Here is an 18,889-nt window from a genome sequence, read left to right as displayed (position 1 = left end):
CAAGCAGTTAACACCTGACCCCAATTTCTGTGGGTAATTAGTGAGCTAGATAACCACACAAAGTGGGTAATTATTTAGTACCCAAGGGTATGCTAGAAGTGGGTAGTGGTTTTGTTAACAAAAGCACATCTCTAATTATTGTATCTATGATGGGTGTTTCAAAAATACCAGTTACTATATCAAGTGAACCATGATAAATAAGTGAACTATTTTGCTGTCCTTAGCACATATGTGTGTGTGTGTGTGTGTGTGTGTGTATTCTGTTATGGTTAATAATATTTACTGCTCCTGTATGGGGTGTTGTGAAGATTAATTAGATAACATCTGTAAGACTCTCAGAGATGCAATGTGCTAAGGAACTTCTAAATACAGTATTATTATTGCTCTTACTACGTTGATGAATAATCCCAGGATGGGAGAAGCTGAGGGAGTAGATTTCAACTGGATTGAAAATATGCTGAGATCACAAACGTGATGAGTTTGAGTACGGGGAGTGGTCTCCGACCTGACCGAGTGGAACACAGGCGGTAAGAGAAAAGAAAGGTAGATGCCATTTCATTTGGATCGGAGGAGCCAGGGTGGAAGGGGAGAAGCTGAAGGCAGGAGTCAGAGATGGGCCGGGAAGGAAGCTGAATCAGCCGGACCACACCCTCGTTCCAAAGTCTGTCTATCCATCCCTTTTGATGAGCAGCAAAATAGGCACAAAAATCCCCAAAGAAGACGTCCATGCCAGTCCTGGGACAAATTCATCACAATTACAATCAATCAGCCAGTTATGTAGCATTTATTCTGGAGAAGAACCAGCAGTACAGATTATTTTCACAAATGCAGATATAGTTCCAAATATTAGCGTGTTGAGAACAGGCACACACAGATCAACTTTAGGTATCTTTAACCCGGGCTACAAACAGCAACGAAGAAGCGCTTTCTAATGCAATCGCGTTTATGAATCATCTGCAGGATAGGACGTTATTAATTTCTGCAGAGAAAGAAAGAAAAATAAATAAAGAAGGAAGGAAAAGAAACAAGAAAAACCCATTGCTTTCAGGGACCCTAAATCTGGAGCGCAATCAAGCCTTGAAAACAAACAACAACAAGAACTTACTGCTTCTTTCTCTGTAAACGTCCATCTCCTTGAGCCCGGTGTCTGGCTGAGGCAGGACAGACAAGAGGCCTCTGGGATCCAAATCTTCAAGTAGGCTCACCACATTTTTTCTTTCAAAGCAAGGTTGTCTTGGGGATTAACCCTAGGAGTCTGGGAGATGTGAAGCATGTTGGGAGGGTGATGGGAAATATGCAAGGATATTGTATTCAGCCCAGTTTACGGTCTCTAGGGAATAGGAAAGGGAAAGGGCCCCATTAGTCAGCCAACAGGTACCACTGCTGAAATCTCTGCTTGGAGGACGGCCTCCAGGACACGTGTTTATGCTGTGATTGGAAGCCAGTGGTGTGATGAGCTCATTTTAAGAGTTTGGGAGCAGAGGGAAAATTTCTCCAGAAGCCACCCAAGCCAGGCTTCTGACCTGAAGCCCAGTATTTGTCACCCCCTCCCTGAGCTCAGAACTACAAAGGCGGACTGGCATTCTCCAACCCGCCCAGCTCCTTTCAGACCCACAGACTGTGCCAGACTGGCCCCACCTCCCACGGCAGCAAATTCTGTAGCCCTGCTCCATGCTGCCCGTAGGGAGCCAGATTTCCACTTTAATTGTCCTACCTGGCCTTCTCCTCTGCCACTGCCCCTGGCTCTTGGTTCCTGGCATGGTTTCAAAGGCCCAATCAACTGCCTTCCCTCCCCCATCATCATTTTAAACACTTCTACTTCTCCCCTCCCCACATTTTTAGGTCTAAAATCTTTTTATGTCTTAGAGTTTCTTTCATCTCCGGCCACCACCATCTCCATTCTTTGGCCTCTCTCACTCTCTTGTCGGATTTTTTTTTTTTTTTGGTCATATTAAAATACAGTCCTATCTCATGTCTTGGACTGAAAACTCAAACCACAAGTCGGCTGCTGGCATCTCCCCCAACCCAGTCTTTCCCCACCCACATTAACATAGCCAGCAAGCCAATGCATCTCACGGCACTTCCCAAAAGGTCACCTAAAAAGAGCTGAAGCCAGTAGAGAATAGGGTGTGGGTGTGTGTGTGTTAACTGATCTAATTACATGAATGTAGCGGGAAAGGGTCTGATGTACATGGGTGGAAGGAAGAACAGAGGAAGGGAGTCTGGTATATTTGTGATATTTAGGATAAAAGCAACAGAAGCTAATTATTACGAGAACACACAGGTAAAAATTATATTTTTATGTATGCATGCATGTGTGTGCACACAAACACACACACAAATTGCTTCCACACATCCCAATATCCCAAGACCATGTGATTACCTGCAAGGGTATTTACCATACTGTGAACAGCGACAGGAAGGTGATACCTGGTCCTGTAGCTAAAAGCGGAACATGAAAGCCTTCTGGGACGGCTCTGAGGAGGAAGACAAACCTCGACAAGTCACCTGCCCCCTCCACCCTTGCGTGGGCTGGGAGGCTAAAAGAGGTAGCACCTCTCCCTTGCTTCCACCATGATTTTAAGCTTAGTATTGCTCTCTGACCCTCAAAATATTTGTGCTCTTAACCTTACTACTTAGGTACTTTTGCTTTACTGTTGCAATTCCATTCTCTGTGACCCCTCTAAGCTGTTATTGGGGTTCTTCAATGGGCCAGACACTCACAGATAACTAGTATCTCATTTAACCCTCAAAACAGCCTTGAAAGCCATCACCAGTGTTTTATAGATGCAAAGGGTAAGGTTTGGAATCTCCCCTAGGATTTGAACCCAGGTCTAACTCCATAAGCATGATCTTTTCCTTTGCATCAGTACACTCTTTTATTGCCTGTCTCAGAGTAAATGACACTTTCTGCAGGTAACCCTCTCAAACTAGCCTAGTTTCTCCTCCTATGTAGTTTGCATAGCACCCTACACTTTATCTTAGCATTTGTTTATTCTTTTGCATTTAGTTCATTTTTTTCAATAAATATTTATTGACTTGACTCTATGTCAGGCCCTGTGCTGGGCAGCGTGATTTCCTTAGCTAGAGGAGAGAAGAAGATGCTATGGTATTGGCACTGCCTAAATACTATGCCATCTCCACCTCCAAACTCGAAGGTGAATGAAGACAGGGGCTGTGACATGGTCACGTTTGTATTCCCAGTATACAGCACCTGGCACACAGCAGGAGCTCGCCAAGCAGTTTTTGAATAAACTTTCACACTCACATAAATGTGATTTTGATTGTAACTTTTGGAGAGGGGGGATTCAGGTCTAAATAACCCTGGGAATAATGCTTAGTAAAATGCTACAGAAAAGCAGCATTTAATACATGGTGAATTGCAGCCTTATTGCCCATGATGATACTCTGGCAGAGGTCCCACCTATACTCATGTTTGTGTGTCTGAAAAAGAGCAAATTGGTCTGTTTCATCTATTCTAAAAGTTCCAAAGGTGTGCAGTTGGAAGCCAGATGTACTTTGTCTGAAATCTCACTGCTCTGGGGATTAGGAGGTAGCATCAACTGATAAAGCGTCCAGGATGACATGGTCGTGAAGCACTGTTCTGAGCTACGTGCAGAGAGACATCTTTTACACTTTAGAGGGTGTGGGTAAGTCTAGACCTGAGACTGGCAACCCAGTTCAGATGCCCTCATTTCAGAAAAAGAGGTTGAGAAGCTAGAAGTGGTTCATGACCATCTGACCTAAAGGCTCCAGGGTTTTTCATAATGTGTCTTCTGACAAAAAGATTCGACAATTCCTTCTTTCGCCTAAGGAAAGAATATTTAAGTATGCATAAATGGTATCCCAGGCAGGCTAGCTTCTCTGCTGGTCTTCATCTGAGGAATCCCTGTCTCTGAATAGAGGGCAAGGGGAATAGGATGGCATTCAGTCTGTCCTTCGCCAGGCATCCATGCATGTTCAGGGTTTAGGCACCACTGATTCAGTTACAATCTTCACTAGGCTGGGGTAATTTCCATTATATTAACCCAGAACACAGTTTCTAAAGATGCATCCTTGGGGGCTGGAGGCACCTCTCACGGGAGAGCTGGATGGAGTTTGTCTACTCCAGCCCATAAACTCTAAATGTGCTTTAGATGTGAACTATCTAACTTCTGTTGGCGAGAGTCCCTCGTCAATTAACAAAAACACTCCTTACTGTTCTTCCTAGGAAGGTGAGGAAGAGGAAGCTTAGTTATGCACTGTTTGGTTAGCAATGCCCTTTTCCTAAAGCAATGACACTTTGAACTGGTAGGGAGCAGTGTCTGGTACAGGCTATCTGTAGTTCACGTGGTCTCAAAAGGAGTCATCTGGCAGATTTTATACCTCAAACCCGCTCCAAGGGTCTCAGACTGAGTAATGTCAAGCTAAATAGTTGGATTTTGGCTCAGTGAAAAAAAAATTTTCTTTTGCTTTCCTTTAGCCTTTTAGGGTATTAGGGAAAATCAATGGTGAGATAATCCTTCAGTATATATATTTAACAACATTGTTTGATATAAATATATAAAATAATTCTCTTGTCTCCTTATGCCTCATCAGGTGAGTTTCAGAGGACTTTTCCAGGTTTCTAGCTTAACTCCACAGAGGGGAGTTTATCTGATGGACCCATGTGGTTTGTGAAGTTCTCTGAAAGACAATCTACCGTCCATTGCCTTGTGGCCCGACTCTCCCAATTTGTAGGAAGTACGTTTCAATAGTCTTTAGGGTCTAGAAAAATAAAAGAGAAAATCTTTCATTCCTGTTAATAGTGGGTAAACTGAGAAAGAGAGAGAGGGAGAGGATGAAGACCCTTCTAAAAGGCGAGATCCCTATTACCTGTGCAGTAAGAGAATTGAACCCAACATTATAAAGATCATTATTCTTGGCTTATGTGTGTCATCTAAGAGCCAAGTTCTATTTTGGTCTAGGCTTCCTGCTATTCAGTCATTAGGTTTAGGCTGGCAAGAAAAGAGGCATATTTCCACCCGCTGAGACTTTGGAAGATTGAGATTGCTAGGCTGAGAGTCTAGAGATGATATGCAACCAAGGATACAGGCTAGGGACTTGGTCTTGAGTTTGCATATTTTTTGAAACTGCTACAAAGCCTGGAGGTTGTGAGGGAAAGGAGAGAGGTGGCGGAAGGGTAAAGCTTTGGAAGTCAAGAGTTCTTATCTCACATTCAGTCCTGTGGATGCCATGGTTCTTAGAGTCATCTTTGCTGACCAAAGTCATGCTCTTTAGAAGACTCGGCCCCTTTTATTGTGTTCTGGATCTCTGAGCACCTCCCAGTATACTATTTTGTACTATACAGTACTTTCTCCCTAAAAAAGAGAGAGGTATCCATCCAGGGCAATGACCCATCATCAAGAAGAGATTGAACTACGATTCAGATTTCAAGGTTTCCAGTCAAGCTCCTAATACTGCCCCTCACCTTTCCATTAATAGTCATAAAGTTAAGACACACTCCTTCTTCACGTTCAGACTTTTCGGATCTTTTAAAGCTGTTTTAGTTCTAAAGATTTAGGACAAGGAGAGGGGGAAGCAAATATCCTCATGTCATTATTCCCCTTTCATAGTTGGGAACCAAGGGCCATTCGTGGCTCAGTACATTTCCCCAAGAAGGTGTTTAGAGCACCAAGAATAGAATCTAGGTCTCTCAACCCAGCTGTTGAGAATGAACCACCGCAAGTTCAGTCAGAGTGAGTTTGTGTAAACCCAAGGTATCGTTAAGAATGATCATGCCCTGTGCACCTTGGTTTCCCCCATTATTAACTAACGACAGCGCAGTCAGGAAGGGTTTCCAAAAGATACGATTATGTCTACTTGAGCATTTGTAAAATAGATGAGTTTCAAAAGCACTGAGCGTGCAGAATTAGTAAAACTAAAAGAATACAGAAACACTTTGAAACACGTTTTGGGGACTGAGGGGCAGCGGCAGTATCAGAATTCCTGCTGAGATGAAAACAGAGAGCGATGAATAGGGAGTGCTCTGGGAAGAAGCCGAGGAATAATTTAAGGGTGGAAACTGCTACCTCAGAGATTTTAAACTTGGCACATCCAACACTTCTCAAGGAGTCTCTCCATGCTACAACGAGCAATGACACGAGGACCACAGAGAACTAAGTCAGAGGGAGCCGGCTCGCCTTCTGCGGTCTAATGCTTCGCCCTCCAGGAATGTTGGATGGTGTGCTCCAACGCAGGCTGGCCCAGAGCAAACCAACTACAATTTGAGGCCAACCTGCATTCCCAAACTAGGGGAGGTTGAGTAAATTCTTTCGGCCTTCCTAGGTCTTTAAAGATTCACTGTGATATTTTGACTATCTACCCCAAGACTGCTGGACTGTTCAGTTTATGGGCCTTGGGGTCTATATGCCCGGCTCTGCAAGGGATTTACCTGCACATGTGCTGATTTTGTTTCTACTATGCTTAGAACTCTGCCTGCCATGTAATAGGTGCTTTACAAATTACCGTTCATTCTGTACTTTTCTGGGAATTTAATATAGTCTAGGGCCATAATGTCATGTAACACAGACCTATCAACTGGTGATACAGAGACAAGCAACCTCTAGTTGATGATTTTCCTCTCCTGCCATGAGCTTAGTGACTCAAAATCCATATCTTAAAATGTATGGAAAAGAGAAAAACGTTCTAAGGTAAGGAAGGAGGAAAAAGAATTTCAAAAATTAAACAAAAAATCTGGCTGGTGTTTAGATTCTATTTAAAATGTTAATAATGTTTTGGGTGTTTCTCAGAAACATCTAGGTACCTAGTTGTCAATGTCTTTTTAAAAGCAAAGTAAATAGAGAAAACAGATCAGAAAACTAAAGTAGGGGAGGACATACTTGGTGAACAGTATCTTCCCTCTAACCACATACCATATATATATATATATAAAATAAAATCTCGGAGCCCTGATGACTATTTTTGACTGTGCAGTAAGAAATGATTGAAGGATCAGGAAACAGGAAACAGCTCTGTTCAGACAATTCATGGAGAACAAGCAAGGTAAGACCTGAGTGGACCTGAAGGTGGGGGAAAAATCCTACATAATCCTCCTCTTCTATTGAAAACAAGGGAGAGATTAGTCTGGAAAATACCACTGCAGAGAATGAACTTTTCTGTGCTGATGAGAAAGGAGAAGTAACACCCCATCTGCTGTCTTCCTTGACTCCTTTGGATGACTTCAGTCTCTCTTTCCCCAGTGGCCCCCAGCACTGGGAGTGACTGTGGCGCACACTCTGTGTGTACCTATCCCACTGTACCATGACTGTCACAAGGCAAACTCTCAGTAAATGCTGAATATAAAATGAGGAAAGTCAACTGGAAGATCAAATTTAAGAACTATAGGATAAAGTGCAAATGCAACTACGTCCATAATAAACACAGAAAGGCGGGAGTTCAATTGGATCCAGTTTCTGGGCTGGGTCTTATGGGACAAGAAGGGGCAAAGAAGAGGCTCTGGCAACCATGAATCCTCCGTCCTCTGTGAAGATATTAAAGCCCTGCTGGCCAAGATGTGCACACAGAGTTGGAATCTGGCCCTGGGGAAAATCAAAGACTTACACACCCTTGTCTGGTCTGCTTTCTTGAACTTCAGGTTCTATTTCTGGTTATAGGGGTCCTGAGACAGATGAACCAACGGAAAGAATATAGAATTGAAAGTTAAAGAGACATGAGTTCTCTGCTTACCTCTGTCACAGTCACCTCGGACAAGACATTTCACCTCTCAGATCATTAGCTCCCACAACTATAAAATGAGAGGATTGGATTGGATGAATTCTGAAGTCCCCTCCAGGGAAATTCTAGAATTGCCTAGTCCCTCTCTCTGTCTAGATTCTATTACCCTACAAGAACATTGTCTTAATGGTTATGATATACATGGGATTTGGATTTAGAAAAGAAAGAGAATATCTTAGCTGATGTTAAAAACAATTTAAAGTCTGAATATACAAAACAAGAGAAGAAAAATGTTGAGTCTCAATATGGGGGGATTTACCATACCAGACTGGGTCGAGAAAAGGGGATGCCCATTAACTTGTCTCCAAAATCTCCTGATCATTGAGTGGAACAAAGAAATTTTGACAAGATTCTTGGGCAGTAAGAAAGCATGTTGTTGGAAAGGGGCAAGAATCAGTATCCATTCCATTTCATAGTCAAAGAAACTGAAGTTCAGAAAGGATGGATAACTCACTCAAGATCACACTGTGAAGGTGAAGTCATGCCTGACTCCCAGGTATCCTGTCTCCACCCAATTATGTTGTTCAAATTTGTCCATGAAGAAACCACCACTGTTTCCGATAAACATGAGAACATGGCGCCCCAGCCCAGCAGAACTGTCTCCTGGCCACCTTGACTTTCATGCTAAAATCACACTTGCTAAAAATTTCTGTAATGTGGTCTCTAGAGAAAGTGACCACACAAATGACACAGAGACTCTTCAGAAGATTTCTTGTGGTCACAGACACTTCTACTGGCCTGGGGTTAGGAAATCTGGTTTACATTCCTTTTTCTCTCTTTTTAGGATCTTGTAACCCATTGCCTTCTTTAGGAGTCAAAAGACTTATAAGAGAAACTTATAAAGTGTAAAATGACCCAAATCAATGTATATAAAACATTATGAGAAGAATTTTTTGTCTGGTATTACTAGTTATCTAAAGAAACTACTCTTATCTACTTTTTAAATGTGTGTGTGTATATATACATATACACACAAACATATATATTTTAAATGTGTGCATATATACTTACACACACGTTTTAAATATATATTAAAATATATATGATAGTATTAACACACACAATACACCATTCTTATAGAATTATATATCTATGTATGTATATATGTGTGTATATGTGTATGTACATGTGTATATATACATATACACATACTTACATATACATATATACATATTTATGTGTGTGTGTGTGTGTGTATATATATATTTTTTCAGTCTAGCTGGGAAATCTGTTTCAAAATAAACTCCTGCTCTCCTTGGACTCAATATATAGCCAAGCAAGCCATTCTTGATGAACACATCTCCCTCCTGGAAAAGTCACAGAATAACTTTATTGATTTCCCTTTACCCTTCTCCACATTTCTCTGCTGAAATGTTGTCTTAACTCTTAAATGTAAAAGGAAAAGGAAAAGAAAATTAAAATAAAGAGATTTGTTTCTTTAGGACCATCTTTATCTTCTTATATTCTTCTAAAAAAATTTTTTTTTAAAGAACAGGCTACTTGTGTGGGGTATCTATGTAGTAAAGACAAGACAGGATGATATATTTCCCAAGGTTTTTAGGCAACAGATTTCTTTACACTGAAACCTGTGTTTTACACACAATGCTGGACTCAGTTCTACATAAACCTCTTCTTCTCCTCATTCTCTTATGACTTGGCCAGCCATCTTTGAAAACTGCCAAGACTTTTTGGCAAACAGTCCCTCCAACGTTTCAAAGAGCGTGCCCAATACATCAGAATATAGGGGATGTTTACCTCTCTTCATAGTGTTCTACCGCAAAAGATCCCAACGAGATTAAGTTTTGTAAATGTAGAAAATTCTTTACTTATAAAGATTTTAGGATTGTTGATGCAATTTAGAAGTTTCCCTGATGCAGTTTTAGAACTGTAAAGAGGAGCTCCTCCAGGCAGAGTCTTTTGGCCTCGATCTTTCAAGATTACTGGGGAAGGATAATCCAGAGGCTGCCTCTTATTCTCCTTTCAGCTTCTGAGCTGGCCTGTGCCCTGGATTCTGACTGTGGGGCAGGGGTGGGGTAAAGGTAGTAGAAAGAAACAGAGCAGGGGGACACTGGGGGGCTTCGATTAAAAGCTCTAAAAACACCTTTTCCATTTTCTTCTTTTTTTCCCCTCAGAGTTAGCTCTACTTACTCTAATGGCTGAGTTCATAACAGACTAGCCAAATTTTTATTTCTTTCCATTCTTTTTTAGCATCCACAGCTTTTCCATGAAAGTGAAGGAAAGAGCTGACTTATTTACAACACAATCACAATCTGAGTCTTCACCTTTAAGTGAATAAAGATAACTAGTGAAATAAGTGGATTGTGACACAAATGAACCTATCTAGGAAACAGAGGCAGACTCAAAGGCACAGGGAACAGACTTGGTTGCCAAGGGGGAGGGGGTTGGGGGAGGGAAGGACTGGGAGTTTGGGGTTGGCAGATGCAAACTGTTACACACAGGATGGATAAACAACAAGGTCCTACTGTAGAGCACAGGGAACTATATTCAATATGCTGAGATAAACCATAATGGAAAAGAACATAAAAAAGAATATAAATATATGTATAACTGAATCACTTTGCTGTATAGCGGAAATTAACACAGCATTGTAAATCAACTATACTTCAATAATTTTTTTTTTAATTGAAAGCTTATGAGAACAAACCGTCACTCAGAAACTTAAGTACAGAAAGAAGAGGAAAGCCTGAGACTAAAAAAAGTTAAAATGATGGCAATGCTGAGTGAACAATTTAGTAGAGCAATTATTAACAATACGACAAATATCTACTTCCAATGTACAAATGAAATACACTCAGAACCACAAAAGGACAGTGATGCTGCCCTGAGGTTTAATCACACGACCTTTTTTTTTGAGCAAAATACTTTTATTTTCCATGAATTTGCAAGCTTAAGTTTTAATTAAATGCCATTTTACTTTTGACTAACTCGTTTATCTTCTTTTCATTTTCTCGTTGCGCTGCACAGTTTGAATTAAAGACAGTAATTTGGAAGTGTTACGGGTAAAAGTGGGTAGAAAAGCATGCTGAGAATTGGGTTATCTTGTTGAAATCAAGTTCACTTCTGTGTTGTGCAGGATGAAGAATGGGGAAATGTGTCCTAATATCTTGCTGTATCTGTCCCGACTCATTCCTTTCATAGGGACTCAGGGGAATTACATAGCAATGCAACTTGCATCCTGGTTTAATAGCAAAGTGTCTGGAGGACATTTCTAAGAACAGCCCCCCTCATGGCAAAGGAGCGAAGATTGAACATTGTAAGAGGAAACACTGTTTCCTTAGGCAATATATTATAGGTTCTTTGTTGAAACTGGCAACAGTACTCCAGCTGCAGGCAAGAGGGTCCCTTCTGCCTCTGGATAAAGAGAACTGCAGAAGTTGGTCTTGTCCAGGCAGTGAAGAGTACATGTTCAGTTTCTAGGATCTAATAAATAGGAAGGTCTTTCTTGGGCTTCGGCAGCACCCAGATAGAACACAACAAAATCACCACAATTTGAAGCTACCATGTAAGAAAGTTCAGAACCTCACATCCATCCATCCATCCATCCATCCATCCATCCATCCATCCATCCATCCATCCATCTATCCATCCATTTCTTTCATTTATTCAGCAAGATTTTAGAAAATACTCTCCTATGGACTGTGCTTTGCCTAAGCATAGTGTTAGGTGGGAAGGAAAAAGTGGTTACATTCTGCCCTTCTTTTCTTCCTAGCTCCTACTCTTCCTATATTTCCCTTGATTTCAACTGCCTACTCAAAAATCTCAACTGAAAACAGCTTCCAAGGGGTCATGTATTTATGCCATTTTCTTCTTTCTTACCTCCATGTGGAATATCATCTGACCCAGGTTTGCATGATAAACATTATTAATTAATTCTAAGTCTCAACAACATACTCCCCTCAACAAATTTGAAGCTCAGACCACAAAGAAGCCATTATCTACTCTTTAAAGCAAGAAAGATACCCATGTTGATCTTTGACATTTAAAAGGCAGGGATGCTTTTTAGATTTCTTTTCTCCTAATGTGAACAGCTCTGAGAGTATTTGCTATACTTTTTAGTCTGAAAAAACCTAGAGCTGTGGGTGCCTAAGGGAGTTATTCCAACCAAGACTAGAATTTCGAGAGAATTGATCCAGCTCCCTTGCCTGGTGCTTATAATACACGAAAGCATCACCCTCACCATGGCAGACCACAGGGAATGATCAGTGTGAATTGCTAAGTTGTCACCTCAATGATGCGCTGCAAACAGTTTCCCTGGAGAAGTAGCAAGTTCCTGACCACAGTATCGTATGCAAATAAATAAACAAATGCTATTATTGTTTTTTTTTTTTTTTTTTTCACATTGGGAAGACCTCAGAAACATCCTGTTTCAATTGACAGGCTGAAATCACAGAAAAACTTCTTCCTGTCCCAGTTCTTTGGCTAAGATGTATTGGTAAAATGGTGCATTTTTTCATTTTTCATTTTTCTACTTGGGAAGAGCTGCGTTATCATAGGCAATCCAGATCTAGGTGACTTACAGAGTACTGTTGTGTTGAGAGAGAAAATAGACTGAAGATAGAAACATCTTAGTTGGCAGCAGCAGAGACGCTATATGATTGGATCTGGTGTTTGACCTATCTTGTACCAAGGCATAAGGAGAAGGACTGCATTGTACAAAATAGCCCACAGATCTTTCTAAACAGAACCAATATGAAACATCCATAAAGGTAAGATCAGCTGTCAGGAAAGATCCTCTTCTTTCACATCAAGTCATGGAAATTGTTTGAGTTATCATGGTCTTGGCCTCTTAATTTCCCTTATGCTATTTGGGTAGGGACTCAGGAACCAAGGATGCCTCCAATTAGCCAGAATGGTGGTAACTGATATCATCAAAAGAACAACAGGGTTGTAGACAAAAGGCTGATGAAGAATAGTGGGAAGACCACAGGGAGTTATGCAGCATACTTTGAGATAAATCTCTTTTGGATCTTCTATGCTTCTTCTGTCTATTTCATGCCATAGGTGGAACATGTACCCAGGGAATATTTTGTAGTTTTTCCAAACTTACAATGATTCCAGTGCTCAATTAGGGGGACCACAGAATATTCTACTCTAGCAAAGTTTAAAGGGAACTTGGGAAAATCCATCAAGTGTCTTGAAGAAAACCAAATGGGCAAAAGTATGATTGAAACCAAGAACATGGATGATGGGATCATTCAGACTTGGGTCTGAAACCCAGATCTGCCACTTAATAACTTTGTGGGCTTGGGCAAAGTACTTAACTTTTCTGAACTTCAGATTCCTGATCTGTAAAATGAGGATGATAATATCTTCTATCCCTAATTATTTTAAGGTTAAATGAGATAAGGAATATAAACTGTTTATCACAATGTCTGGCACATAGTAAGTGCTCAATAATGTTAGTTCCTTCATTTCTCTTCCTTTATTAATGCGTGCTTTCCAAGTTTCCATTTAACCTCTCTTCTCTGAGTTCATAGAATACTGATTTTTCTGTACTGTGCAGAGTCTATTCAATTTAATAGTTTAAAAAACTATTCTAAATATAAGACATAGAAGGAATATGAACATTGAATAATACTTGCCATTTTTGCAAAAGATGCTCATTGTCTACTGGGGAAATTAGACACATGCTTCTGTAACTATAAATTAGACAACAACAGATGGAATAATTTGATAACTTAAATTGGGATGGAGGGTCATCTATTATGTGCCAAGCACCATAAAAGGTGGCAAAGACTCAAAGATATATAAGATGCAATCATTGAACTTCAGGGATCTTAATTTAGCATAGGAAGAGATATATGAACAGACAACCTCAAAGGAAGGTGGAGAGGACAAATGATACTAGACAAAGTAGTGGCACAAAGGATGAGAAATCACTTCTAATGGAGGTATCAGGGAAGGTTTCACAGAAGAGAAAATATCTAGGTTAGATAAATAATAAGTAGGCTAAAACGTAAATAAAATTGAAAAATTCACTGAAAAATACAACTTACCAAAACTGACACAGGTGAAACAGAAAATCTAAATAGCCTTACATCTATTACAGCAATTAAATTCACTATCTAAACCTCTCCACAGAGAAAATGCCAGATCCAAATGGTATCACTGGTGATTTCTATCAAATATTCAAGTAAGAAATAACATTAATCTTAGAAAATTCTTCCAGAAAACAGAGAAAAAGAGAACACTTCCAAACTGAATTTTTACCAAAATTGGATAAATAAATTACAAGGCAATTACAGACCAATATCCTTCATGAACATAGATTGAACATAGATGTAAAAATCCTTAATAAAATTTTAATAAAACAAATCTAACAGCATAAAAATACATCATTACCATTAGAATTTATTCCAGGAATGTAATATTGGTTTTATTGATATATTTAAAATTCAATCAATGTAATTCACCATAGTAATAGGATAAATGGAGAAAAGCATATTATTATTTCAATAGGTGCAGAAAAATCATTTGACAAAATTCAACACCCATTCATGACAAAAAAAAAGAAAAGAAAAAACTTTCAGCATATTAGGAATAGAAATAAATTTTCTCAATCCGACGAGGGGCATTCTATAAAAAACCTATTGTCAGCATCATCCTTGATAGTTAATTATAAAATTATTTTCCCCTAAGATTGGGAACAAGGTAAAGATGCCTGTGCTTACCACTTCTAGTCAGCATTTCATTGGACATCCTAGCAATTTATAATAAAGCAAGAAAAATAAAAGGCATAGATAGAAAAAGAAGTAAAATTGCCTCTATTTTTAAGGGGCATGTTTGTTGATGTAAAAAATCCTACAGGCATCTACATAGCAATGACCAGAACTAATAGCTGCATTTAGTAAAATCACAAGATACAAGATTAATACATACAAGTCAATTATATTTTTATACACTAGCAACAAATCATTGGAAATGAAATTTTAAAAATCCATTTATAAGAGCATCATAAAACATAAACTACTTAGGAATAAATTTTCAAAAATATGTGCATAGTGAGTTGGATTGTGGCTCCTAACAGATATGCCCACCTGGAACCTCAGAATGTAGTCTTTTGGGGGGAAAAAGTGTCTTTGCAGTTGTAAGTAAGGTAAAAATATTGAGATGAGATCATCCTGGATTAGGGTGGTCCCTAAATCCAACAACAGTATCCTTGTAAGAGATAGACAAGGAGAAGACACTGAGACATAGAAGGAGAACACGAGGTGAAACAGAGGTAAGAAACTGGCCAAGGAACGCCAAGGATGTCTGGCAGACACCAGAAGCTAGGTATGGAATGGTTTCTCCCTCAGAGTGTCCAGAGGAACCAACCTGCCAATACCTTGATTTTGGACTTTTGGCCTCCTGAACAGTGAAAATAAATTTGTTATTTTCAGCCAAGCAGTTAGTGATAATTTATAACAGTAGCTCTGGGAAACTAATACAATGTGTAAGAGCTTACAGTGAAAATGGCAAAATACTGCTGGGAGAAGTTAAAGACCTAAAGAAGTGCAGAGACATACCAGGTTCATAGACTGGAAGACTCCAATATCATTGACATGTCAATTCTACGCAAACCTAGCTAGAGATTCAAAGTAATCTCAGCAAGTCAGCCCCCCCCCCTTTTTTTTTTGCAAAAATTGACAAGTTTATTCTAAAATTAATATCGAAACACAAAGTTTCCAGAATTTTCAAAGTAATTTTTAAAGAACAGAGGTTTTATACTACTTTATTTCAAGATTTACTATAGAGGTATAATAATAAAGACAGTGTGGTACTGGAGGACAGAAAAGACCTACAAACCAATGGAACAGAACAGAATCCAGAATAGATCTACACTTTATATGGTCAACTGATTTTTTGACAAAAGTGCCAAGGCAACTCAACGGAGGGGGTGGAGTCATTTCAACAAATGACGTTAGAACAAGATAACTGTATAGAAAAGAAAGAACATTGACCCTTATTTCATAACACATACAAAAATTATCTCACAGTAAACAATAGACTTGAATATAAAAGCTAAAACTATTAATCTTTTAGAAGAAAATATAGGAGAAACTCTCTGAAACTTTGGGGGTAGGCAAAGATAAGAAAGAGAACACTTTCAAACTGAATTTTTACTAAAATTGGATAAATAAATGACAAGGCAATTACAGACCAATACCTTTCATGAACACAGATTGAACACAGATGTAAAAATCCTTAATAAAATTTTAATAAATCAAATCTAACAACATAAAAAAACCACATTATTACCAATTAGAATTTATTCCAGGAATAAAAGAACTGTAAGAGAAAAAATTCAATGAATTGGACTTGATCAAAACGTAAATCTTTTGCTCTTTAAAAGACACCATTAACAAAAGGAAAATACACACAATAAATTGAGAGAAAATATTTGCCATGCATATAATATGACAGATTGGTATCTAGTTTGTATATATAAGGACGTCTCATAACCGAATAATAATGACAACCTAATAAAAAAGATAAAAATTTAAACAAACTCTTCACAAAAGAAGATATACAAATAAGGACATGAAAAGATGTTCAAAGTCCTTAGTCATCAGGGAAATGCAAGTTAAAATCACAAGGAGATACCGAACCACTACATGCTCATTAGAACAGCTATCTAAGGTAGGCTACAAGGATGTATTGTACAACACAGGGAATACAGCCACTATTTTGTAATAACTGTAAATGGAGTGTAACCTTTAAAATTGTATAAAAAGCAAATAGAAATTAAAAATTAAAGACTGACAATAACAAGTTGTGACAAGAATATTGAGAGAAATTGGAACTCACACATGCTCTTAGTGGGAATGTAAAATGGTAAGCCACGGAGGACAACTGGCAGTTAAATATATATATCTACCATACGACCCAGCAATTCTACTGGGAAATAAAAACATACGTCCACACCAAAACTTACACACAAATGTTCAGAGCGGCCCCAAACTGGAAACAACCCAAATGTCTAGCAACTGGAGAATGAATAAACAAATTGTGATATATCCATACTACCATAAACTACTACTCAGCAGTAAAAAGGAACAAACTACTTACACATGCAACATGGATGAGTCTCAAAATCTTTATACTGAATGAAAGAAACCAACACAAAAGAGTACATACTGTATGATTCCATTTATATAAAACTGTAGAAAATACAAACTAATCTATAGAGACCCAAAGCAGATCAGTGCTTGCCTAGGGCCAGGGCCAGAAGGAGAGATGGATTGCCAAGGGGCACAAGGAAACTTTTGGAGATAATGAAGATGTTCTATAACTTGATTGTCACGGCTCTTTTATGGATGTAAGCCTGTAGAGACTCATCAATTATATATTTTAAATGGATGCACTCTGTTGCATATAAACTAAGTAAATTTGCCAAACATAAAGATGGGGACTGTCAAGAGAAGCACAGGAACAAAGGCACAGAAGTGTGAATGCCTATGTATCTTAATATCTGAGAATAGCTTTCAAATTCCCTCCAAGTAACAACCCTGTCTTGTATTATGTATACAGTCCTCTCAGTGTCCCGAAAAAAGCAGGGCAATGCTGTTTCTGAATTGCATGGAATCTGTTCACTATACCCACAGGTAGCTGTCTAAAGAGTGCTAGATCTACTACTATTGGAGGACTGAGCACAAATCCCAACCCTCCCCTTATCCTTCTGAGACCTGCAGGAAGTCATTTTACCTCTCAAAGCCTAATCTTCAAGCTGAAGCTGAGGGACTTCCCTGGTGGTCCAGTGGTAAAGAATCTGCCTTCCAATGCAGGGGACGCAGGCTCGATCCCTGGTCGGGGAACTAAGATCGCACATGCCACAGGGCAACTAAGCCCGTGTGCCACAACTACTGAGCTCACGCGCCTCAGCTAGAGCCCTCATGCCACGAACTACAGAGCCCACGTGCTCTGGAGCCTGCACACCACAACTAGAGAAGAGAAAACCCGCATACCACGGCTAGAGAGAAGCCCGCGCACCACAACAAAGAGCCCGCGCGCCGCAATGAAAGATCCCACGTGCCTCAATGAAGACCCCGTGTGCTGCAACTAAGACCTGATGCAGCCAAAAATAAATAAGTAATAATTAATAAATCTTTAAAAAACAAAACAAAAATGAAGCTGATAATATCCCCATAATACAGTTGTCCTAAGGGTTAAAATAATGCCTATAAAAGTACCTAGTAATATTTAAGTAGATGCTACATGTCCATGACAAATAGTAGTGCTTTTAAACATATTTGCTGATTGACATGTCAGTTGCCATCTAGCTATTCATATACTCAAATCTCTTATTATCTGCCTAAGTGTTATCCGTATCAAATGATTTTCTTAATCAGAGACACACTTTTCAATCACTTCGGTCAATGAGGTGCTCTAGAAATGAGAGTTGATTTTAATATTAGGTTGGGCAGAATACAATTACCAAGGTAAATCTGTCCCCACAAAAATCATATAAAGCATTCCAAAGTTGGAGTGACCTGGGGATTATCCATTGTTTCTAGATTATCTACGTCACTTGTCTCGATTGGTGCAGTCAGTGGAGAGTAGACTACTGTCTAAACAAAGAATAAACCAACTAAAAAACAAATGGTCAGTATATGTGGTCCCAGTGTGAAGATTTCAAGGAGAAAGGGGAATAATGGGTACAGCAAGGGCACTGACTACAGAAAGTCAAGGCAGGAGGAGACTGCTTAATGCAGCTGCTAAGAAGAGGAAATGCACGTTTAGGAAAATTTCTAGGAGATCGTTTTTAAGAAGTTACCAGACACATTTAGTAAACGGAACACAGGCATCCCTTCTCCCAGAAATAAAATGGATAATATAATCAAACTTCCAAAGACTACTTCATAGGAATGTCTGACTGAAATGGCAAATTATAGATGAGAGCAGTTATATTTGTTGAGAAATTCTGTGCTTGAAGACCTCAGACGAGCTTTGTCATTTCTTCATATTCCTCTGTCTACGGATGAAGAATTCTTCATCACATATAGGGAGATGTGGGTTGGTTTTTAACACATTTTTGTTAGTAAACAAACTTCTTTCTTTCAGTTTAGGGGTCAGCAAACTACAGCTCTGGAGTCAAATCCCGTCCACTCCCTGTTTTATTGGAATCTAGTCA

The 18,889-nt window shown here is 39.3% G+C and overlaps 1 long non-coding RNA gene across 6 annotated transcripts in view; it reads right to left on the bottom strand.

The window, feature by feature from the left end:
- Positions 1 to 699: 699 nt before the first annotated feature.
- LOC118899045 overlaps positions 700 to 18,889 on the bottom strand; it is a 253,287-nt gene continuing 235,097 nt past the window's right edge. For 5 of the 6 annotated variants that reach the window (XR_005020870.1, XR_005020874.1, XR_005020875.1 and 2 more), the window contains 2 exons: positions 1,106 to 1,330; positions 700 to 979 (listed from right to left, as the gene is read on the bottom strand). This is a non-coding gene — a long non-coding RNA (uncharacterized LOC118899045). The remainder of the gene's footprint in view (positions 980 to 1,105; positions 1,331 to 18,889) is intronic. The other variant, XR_005020873.1, reaches the window with a different exon arrangement.

This window comes from Balaenoptera musculus, chromosome 8, assembly GCF_009873245.2.
Source record: "Balaenoptera musculus isolate JJ_BM4_2016_0621 chromosome 8, mBalMus1.pri.v3, whole genome shotgun sequence".
NCBI classification, from domain to species: domain Eukaryota; kingdom Metazoa; phylum Chordata; class Mammalia; order Artiodactyla; family Balaenopteridae; genus Balaenoptera; species Balaenoptera musculus.
This window is presented reverse-complemented; position numbering and strand designations above follow the sequence as displayed.